The sequence below is a fragment of the Phascolarctos cinereus genome, unplaced genomic scaffold (assembly GCF_003287225.1).
Source record: "Phascolarctos cinereus isolate Bilbo 61053 unplaced genomic scaffold, phaCin_HiC Scaffold_4;HRSCAF=312, whole genome shotgun sequence".
NCBI lineage: Eukaryota > Metazoa > Chordata > Mammalia > Diprotodontia > Phascolarctidae > Phascolarctos > Phascolarctos cinereus.
In genome coordinates this window covers 274,542,212-274,551,650 of record NW_027555847.1, presented here as the reverse complement: position 1 = coordinate 274,551,650, position 9,439 = coordinate 274,542,212, and the positions used below count along the sequence as shown (strand labels likewise).

Genomic DNA, 9,439 nt, shown 5'->3' with positions numbered 1-9,439 from the left:
AATGTGCATATACACACACTAACACATACATGATTTACATAGATGCATATATATGTAAATATATATATGCATATATATGTATGTATGTACGTGTGTATGATTAGTGATGGCTGGATTTTCTCCTTTGAAAACTGTTTATTCATATTATTTGTCTGTTTATCAGTTGGGGAATAGCTCTTTTTTTTTTTGAGTGGAAAAGAAAACCTATTTGTTAAAATCATAGCAAAACAGAAATCTGAGAAAGGATTCATAGGTGGATATATACACCACACAATACAAAGTGAAGGAGCTCTCTCATTAGGAGCAAGGTAATTCAGCTCAACAAAGAGAGTGTGTCCTGGCCCTCACCCAAGATGAAACTCCCTGAAGTCTATATTTTAACAAGCTGGAGATAAAGACATGAAGAAGACAATTAGCTTCTCTCACATCTCAGAGACATTTCCTTCAGCAACCTGAAGTGGAGTTGGCTTCTTCCATCTTCTTTCTCAAAGCCTGAAGCTAGAATTGCCCAAGTAATTTGATGACAGTCCAACAGAAAACCTAAGATTTATGAGTCCCAAAAGAGGACTCAAAGCTAGATTAGTCCAAAAGAAAATCCAGAGAATGCCAAAGCTCTCTTACCTCTCACCTAGGGCAGTGTATTCATCTCCACCAATTAAGAGAGAGTCCCATACCAGTGGGCAGGACTTACATCTGTATACATCTTTTATATACCTAATGATTTACATGTCTTCTACACCACTGGATTTCAAATTCCCTGAGCTCAGAGATTGTTTTTGACTTTCTCTGTATACTCAGTACTTATCAGAGTTCCTGCACATGGTTGGTGATCTATATGTGCTTCTTAATTGATGGGTTAATAACAAGTAATTTTTTTCCATTTTAAATTAATTTATTTATTTTTAGTTTTCAACATTCACTTCCACAAAATTTTGAGCTCCAAATTTTCTCCCCATCTCATCCCTCCCCCCACGCCAAGATGGCATGCATTCTGAATATCCCTTCTCCTAATCTGCCCTCCCTTCTATCTCTCTCCTCCTTCTCTTATCTCCTTCAATTTTCCTGTAGGACAAGATAGATTTCTATACCCCATTTCCTGTATATCTTATTTCCCAGTTGAATGTGAAAACAATTTAATTAACTTTTGTTTCTAAAACTTGAGATTCCAAATTTTCTCCCTTCCTCCCTTCCCACCCACCTTCATTGAGATGGCAAGCTACTCAACGTATGATATACATGTGTAGTTATGTAAAACCCTTCCATAGTAGTCATGTTGTGAAAAACTGAGTATATTTCCATTAATCCTATTCTGCCCCATATTTATTCTCTCTTTTGACCCTGTCCCTGCTCAGAAGTGTTTGCTTCTGATTACCCCCTCCCCCAATCTGGCCTCCCCTCTATCATCCTCCTGCTGTCTTGTCCCCTTCCCCCTATTTTCCTGTAGGGTAAGGTAGATTTTCATACCCAATTGAGTGTGTATGTTATTCTATCCTTAAGCCAAATCCTATGAGAATAAAATTTACTCATTTCCTTTCACCTTCCCCCATTTCCCCTCCACTGTAAATCCTTTTCCTGTCTGTTTTATGTGAGATACTTTACCCCATTCTACCTCTCCCTTTGTCCTTCTCCCAGTATAATCCTCTCTCATCCCTTAATATTGTTCTCTAGATATTGACTTTTCATCTTCTAAGCTACCTGTGCCCTCTATCTATCTGTCTGTTTTTCTTTCTATCTATCTATCTATCTACATACATACATATAATTTTTCCCCTCCAACTACTCTAATACTGACAAAGGACTCATGAGTTATGAATAGTATCTTTCCATGCAGGAATATAAACAGTTCAATCTTAATAAGTCTCTTATGATTTCTCTTTCCTGTTTACCTCTTCATGTTTCTCTTAAATCTTGTATCTGAAAGTCAAATTTTGTATTGAGCTCTGGTCTTTTCATCAAGAATGCTTGAAAGTCATCTATTTCACTGAATGTCCATTTTCCCCCCCTTGAAGCATTATGCTCAGTTTGACTGGGTAGGTAATTCTTGGTTGTAATCCTATCTCATTTGCCCTGCAGAATATTATATTACAAGTCCTGTGGTTGCTTAATGTAGAAGATGCTAAATCTTGTTTTATTCTGATTGTGTTTCCAGAATACTTGAATTGTTTCTTTCTGGCTGCTTGTAAAATTTTCTCCTTAACCTGGGAACTTGGAATTTGGCTATAATATTCCTAGAAGTTTTCCTGTGGGGATCCCTTTCAGGAGGAGATCAGTGGATTCTTCCAATTTCTATTTTGCCCTATGGTTCTATTATATCAGGGCAGTTTTCCTTGATAATTTCTTGAAAGATGATGTCTAGACTCTTTTTTTGATCATGGCTTTCAGATAGTCCAATAAACTTTAAATTCTCCCTCCTGCATCTGTTTTCCAGGTCAGTTGTTTTTCCAGTGAGGTATTTCACATTTTTTCTATTTTTTCATTCTTTTGGATTTGTTTCACAGTGTCTTCATTTCTCATAAAGTCACTAGCTTCCAATGCTCCATTCTAATTTTAAGGAACTGTTTTCTTCAGTAATCTTTTGGACTTCCTTTTCCATTTGGCCAGTTTTGCTTTATAGGGCATTCTTCTCCTCATTTGCTTTTTGGACCTCTTTTGCCATTTTGGTTAGGCTATTTTTTAAGGTGTTATTTTCTTCAGTATTTTTTGGGTCTCCTTTAGCAGGCTATTGACTTGTTTTTCATCATTTTCTTGCATCACTCTCAGTTTTTCCTCTATTTCTCTTACTTGCTTCTCAAAATCCTTTTTGAGCTCTTGCATGGCCTGGGACCAACTCATATTTTTCTTGGGAGGCTTTGGATGTAGGAGCTTTGATTTTGTTGCCTTCTTCTGGTTGTATGTTTTGATCTTCTTTGTCACCAAAGTAAGATTCTATGGTCTGACTCTTTTTGCACTGCTTGCTCATGATCGATCCCCGCTAATTACTTGAGTTATAAACTCTCTCTTTTTTTTTTCATCAGTACCAAGTCACTTTATTGGGATTTAAATGGTGGTAGTTTTTTGGTACAGATTATGAAAAGGCCAGATAACCAAAATATGCATGCACTGAAAGACAGTAGGAGTCACGCCCACAGTTCCCAAGTGTGGGGGAAGCCAGGTGTGGCTTAGCTCTCGCTGTCACTGTCTCCAAGGGTGTGCTTGTCAAAAAGATATTCCGCCATGCCAGAATCGAGGGCCCCCATTTTGTGCAGGCTGGTTATATGATCACCCAGTTGTTTGATGGACTTCACCTGTTCATCCAGGTAGTGGGTTTCAATGAAATCACGTAAATGGGGGTCATTCTTGTCAGTTGCCAGCTTGTGCAATTCCAGTAAAGACTGATTGACATTTTTTTTTTTTGCAAGAGCAGAGCACACTACATTGTGTTCAGCCCACTCTCCCAGTCATCTCGGTCTGGTTTCTTGATGTCTTGCAGGAAGATCCGACCACCTCGCTGGTTTTGCAGTTTCATCAGCTTCTCAGCATGCTCCCTCTCCCCGTGGGATTGGTGTAGGAAATATTTGGCAAAGTTCTTCAAACCCACATCATCTCGGTCGAAGTAGTAAGACATGGACAGGTAGACGTAGGAGGCGTACAGCTCCAGGTTGATCTGCCGGTTGATGGCAGCCTCTGAGTCCTGGTGGTAGTTCTGTCGCACCTGAGAGGGTGACAAGGTCGTCATGCCAGCGGAGATGGCGGAGGCGGCGAAGAGAAGGAGAAGGAGGAGGAGGAGGAGGTGGGAGAAGGTGGGAGGAGGTGGGAGGAGGCCGGAGGAGGCGGCTTCGCAGCAGCTGCGGCTGAGGCTGGGGCGGCTATGGCCAGGGGCGGCTGAGGCTGGAGGCTGCTGCTCTAACGGGAGGACGGAAGAAGTGTTGGTTACTGGAGGTGAAGGTGGTCAGGTGGCTAAGGGCGGCTCCGGCCGGGAATCGAGCAGCGGTTCCTTTCAAGCACTGTTGAAGCGGGAAAGCGCAGCGACTCCCCTTCCCTGCGCTTCTGACCTAAACTCTCTCTTAAGGTAGGAGTCTGCTTCCAGTGTAGAGAATGTACTGTTCTAAGCTTCAGCGGTTTTGTGCAGCTGTTTTCAGAGACACTTCTAGGGACCTGTAAATTTTCGATTCCTCCAAGGTGCTATGATCAGGGGTGAGGTGTTTACTCCTTTCCTGGTCTGTGCTGTGGTCTATGAGTGACCACAAGCACTCTTTTGTATCTCGGAACTGTGAGGAACATTTTGCCTTCACTGCCACTGCAACCTCCACCACACCACTGCTCCTCCTTGCCTCAAGACAGTCACCCTGAACTGTGACTCAGAGCCAAGCACAGGCAAAGCAAGAGAATCCGCATTAGCAGAGAGATCCCTGCAAATCCCTTCTGATCAGCCACTCAATTCACCCTCAGTCTGCGGGCTAGAAGCTCTAGAACCAGCCACTGACTGAGGGCTGTGATTGGTGACTGGGGCTGGGACCTGACCTAGGTTCTCTCTCTCCACCACAGAAACTGACTTTTCCTACTGACCTTCTAAGCTGTCTTTGGCATTCATGGGTTGAGAAGTCTGGAAACCACCATAGCTGACTGTGATTCCTCTGAGGTTTGCTCCAGGTTCGCTGAGGCCTGTGTGCCCCCACTAAGCTGCTTTTCTCTCCCATCCCAGTACAATAGACCTTTCCAATCAACCATCCAGGTTGTCTTGGGCTGGAATTTTTTTCACTCTGTCTTTTTGTGGGTTCTGCTGCTTTAGAATTTATTTAGAGCCATTTTTTTTTACAGGCATTTGGAGGGTTTTGGGGGAGAGCTCAAGCAAATCACTGCTTTTACTCTGCCATCTTGACTCTACAGCAGAACAGCTGTTATTCTTATTCATATTCTCATTTATATATCTTGGAAGTTAATTTTTTCCCCGGAAACTTGCAACAAAGATTTTTTTTCTGTAAATGTTCATATTCTAGTTTTAACTACATTGTTATATAAGTGTATGTGTAAAAACTTTTAAAATTTCATATAAACAAAATAATTTTATTTTCCATGATCTTCTCTATTTTTTGTTGGGACCTAATATTAAACTCCTAAGAGTTCTGGGAAATATATTTTTTTCAATTATTATGAAAAATCTTATAGTAGCATACTTTTAAGTTTAGTGTGAATTTTGTAAACCATACATGAGTCATGTGGTCTGAAAACTATTTTAAAACAATGAGATTTTTCATTCAAGGTATCTTTGATCTGTAAAGAATTATGATTTTAAAAAATGTCTCATTCAGAATGTTTCACATCCTATATTATGATATATTGAAGAGTCAATTATCTGTGGGCAATCAGTAAATACTTGATGAACAAATACATGACTGAATGCTTATACTAATGTAAGTTCATATTATTTTCTATACAGAAACACATACACACTTGCACATATTATTTACTTATAAAATTGTATATTTTTCATTTATTTTTTAAAATTAATTCATTTTGATTTATCAACAATCACTTCCATAAGTTTTTGAGTTTAAATTTTTCTCCCCCTCCCTCCCTCCCTCCTTCCCCAAGACAACACAATCTGATATAGGCTATACATATACATTCCTATTAAACATATTTCACATTAGTGATGTTGTAAGGAAAAATTAGAAGCAATAGGAGGAACCACCAGAAAGAGGAAACAAAACACAATAATTCTAGAAATTCTATCAAGCCTAAAATAACAAGAATACAAAGAAAAACAAAACACATTGTTATATTAGTGTCAGATAATCACCATTTCAAGAAAATACAATATCATGGTTTCTAAACTGAAGTAGAAGTCACATATAAATAAATAAAAATATGCTAGTGTAAGATAAAATCAAGGATTCTTTGTCTTCAAGGGAAAAATAAATTTATCTCTAGACAACAATTTATCTGCAAAACAAATATGACTGCCTAAATTCACTTTACATCAAGCCTTACAAGTAGAATTCATTTTTTTCTGCCATTCCAAAGTTTTTCAAACAATTGTAAAGATACTAAATGTGTTGGTATATTTAAGGATGTAGTGTGACAAAATAAGGAAATGGCTGCTTTGGCTTATAAGAGTGAAAATTGATTCAGATAATTGAAAGACTAATTTTTTAAGGTTCAAATACACAGAAATCCTCATCAATATCTTCTAAATCTTTTAAAGGAAATGCTTATATTGAAGCATTTGTGTTTGTGTTTTATTAGTGAATCTTATCTCTTGCAATATTACAAGCATTAAATTGTTCATCACTTGATGTTTTCATCTTTTATTTGTAATCAGCCTTATATGTCCTCCAACATATCTGACTTTTTCTTCTTCACCTTTCTTATTTCTTTGTCTCTAACATTCTCTTTGTCTTTTGTCAAGACAATTCAGTTGATTCTTGTTCAAAGAGCATAAGTTTAGCTTTATTAATTAGCTGAAAGATCACTTGTTAGGAAGGATAGTCTTGATTTTTTTCTGCTTATTTATTTCTCTGAGTAATTAATATAGGCTATATCTCAACTGACCTGAATCCTGAAATTACATTTTGAGTATTTGAAAGAGATAATAAGGATAAGAGTAAAAGTAATAATAACTAGCAACAATAATAAAAGTAGCATTATTATTTTATTGCTAAAAATTATATTAAAAAAAACCCCAAAGGTCATCTAGCTGAACTCAACAAGTGGTCATCTAACCACTTTTTGAAGCATTATTGTGATGGTGAACTTATTTGCTGAAGTAGCACATTCCTTTCTGAGAAAGCTCAGTTTATTATAAAACTATTTCTGATATTGAGCCAAAATCTGTCTTTTTATAACTTCCATTTATTGTCCAAGGTTTAAGAGTCATTTTGAAACAGTATGATACTCTTAACCAATTATGCCACCTTCAAAAACTTGCAAATTTACAACAACTTGAAGCTATCACATTTCCCAATCTTATCTTCCACAGGCTAAAACTCCTATTATCTTCAATGAATCTTGATATGACATATTTTTTATTCAAATATATTATAAGATTTAGCCATCTAACCCAAACCCTTTATTTTATACATAAAGTAGTAGAGGCCAAATGAAGTTAAATCATTTGCCCCAAGAAATAAGTGATGAACCTGACACCTCTGATGACAAATCCAGTCCTCCTTACACAGTAGTGCCTAATCTAAAACCCTTACTTTAACCTATCTGGACCTTCCTTGTCTTTTCAATGTCCCATTTGAAAAATGGCACACAGAACTGAGCACAGTACTTCAGAAGGGTCCTAGGCACTGCAACATTATCTTTTATATTTTAGATAGCATCTTCCATTAATATGGTATGTTTGCTTATTTTCCCTGCCATATCAAGCTTACAATCCACTAAAAATTCTAAGCTTTTTTTCTCACATTAAATTATATGTAGCTATTTCTCTTCCATCCTTTATTTGTGGCCTTGATTTTTTTGAATTTTATTGAAATAACAGTTTCTTAGATTCTCTTCATTGTTTCAGCTTCACTGGATATTTTTATATATTTCAGTTCTATGAACCAGCTACCTCTCTCTGTTTCATGTGATGTGGGAATCTAATAAGCCAATATGGGTATTCATCTCATTTACTGTATAAATTTAATGGGCAGAGCCCTATGGCATTTCACTGTAAACCTTTGTTCAGTCAGAAATCTATTCATAAATCAATTCTCATTATCTAATCACTTCAGATTCCACCTAACTGCATAACTGCCTTTCTCTCTCTCTCTCTCTCTCTCTTCTCTCTCTCTCTCTCTCTCTCTCTCTCTCTCTCTCTCTCTTCTCTCTCTCTCTCTTTCTCTCTCTCTCTTTCTCTCTCTCTCTCTCTCTCTCTCTCTCTCTCTCTTTCTCTCTCTCTCTCTTTCTCTCTCTCTCTCTTCTCTCTCTCTCTCTTTCTCTCTCTCCCTCCTCTGTCTCTCTCTCTCTCTCTCTCTCTCTCTCTCTCTCTCCAATAATATATTCACAATGAATTTTAATAGGAGTGACTTGTCAAAAGCATTGCTAAAATTGATGCAAGATATGTTTTCCCATAGTTCAAGAATCTAATAATATTCTCAAAAAATGAAGTACGACTTGTTAACAAAATGCTACTTAATGATTATTTCTTCTCTTTTGAAAAACTTACTAAGCAATTATATAAAATACTCTATAAATATTATCAGAAATCTATGGCAAACTTACAGGCCTTGAAATTACAAAATTCCCCTCCCCATTCTATTTGAAAATAGAAACATTTGCTTCTCCCTATTCCTGTGAGACTTTTCTTGTTCTCCAAGATCAACGGCAACATTCCAGAAATGATATTCATGAGTTATTCCAGTACAGTGGAATGTAGTTTATTGGTATGATTAAATATAGTGGGAAGAACATTGGATTTAGAGTCAGAGGACATGTTAGAGATCTAGCTCTGGTACTTATTATATGTGTGTCTTTGGATGAATAATCTAGTCTCATTTTTCTAATTGATAAAATCAAAGGATTGGACTACACGATTTCTATGGTCCTTTCCAACTGTAAGTCTGAAGATACTATGACCTGAAATTATCAAGGAAAATTAGATCCTGACTTTTCAGCCACCAGATACAAACCATAGTACTTCCATTCCTGCTATTATTGCTACTTATTCCTAATAAGAACATGGGATTCCATCTCTAAAGCCATCTTTGGCTATGATAGGTTGAGCTTAGTGCCCTATCTTGACTGAGATGAGGTGTTCACCTGAATTCTTGGACAACAACTCCAAATCATTTCATGTGTGAAATGTGTACTGTCCTTTTACTTTTCAATTTCCTTTTGTGCATTTTCTTTCACCGTTAGAATGTAACCATCTAGTGTGCAGGGCATTTCTTATACTTGTATACTTAGACCGAGGTTTGACAAATAATAAGCATTTAAATAAATGTTCTCCACCTAACTTCTCTCTCTCTCTCTCTCTCTCTCTCTCTCTCTCTCTCTCTTCTCTCTCTCTCTTCCCCCTTTTCCCTCCTTCTACTTTCCTCCTTTCTCTGACACTCTCTATCTCTTCCTGTCTCCTTCCCTCTATCTTATTTCCTAGGTTATCTTCAGTTTTGATACTTTATTAAAGATTCTGTTGTATTTTTTTTTCTATTCTGGGGATTGGCCAGTGGGTGTCCAGTTCTCAGAGAATAAATAATGTGCTCTGAGGACTAGGCCCCCATCGGCCAGTCTCCCATTTTTTCTTTTGCTTTTTCACCACCTCAATTAACTGTAGTTGCATACTAACTATTCAAGAGGTCATGCCCTAGAGAACTTAACCCTTTCATCTCTAGAAACTCTCACCCTACGAACTTTCTAAATCTTATTTGGTATATGCCTTATATAGACTCTTGATTCCAAATTGCCTCTAGATATGTTTCATTAGTACTCCTCAACGAACTTTTTAACATGTGCACCTTGTTGTCCAGAC

General features: G+C 37.4%; 1 pseudogene; it reads right to left on the bottom strand.

The window, feature by feature from the left end:
* Positions 1–2,998: 2,998 nt before the first annotated feature.
* Positions 2,999–3,715, bottom strand: LOC110203080 (ferritin heavy chain pseudogene; annotated as a pseudogene).
* Between the last annotated feature and the right edge of the window lie 5,724 nt (positions 3,716–9,439).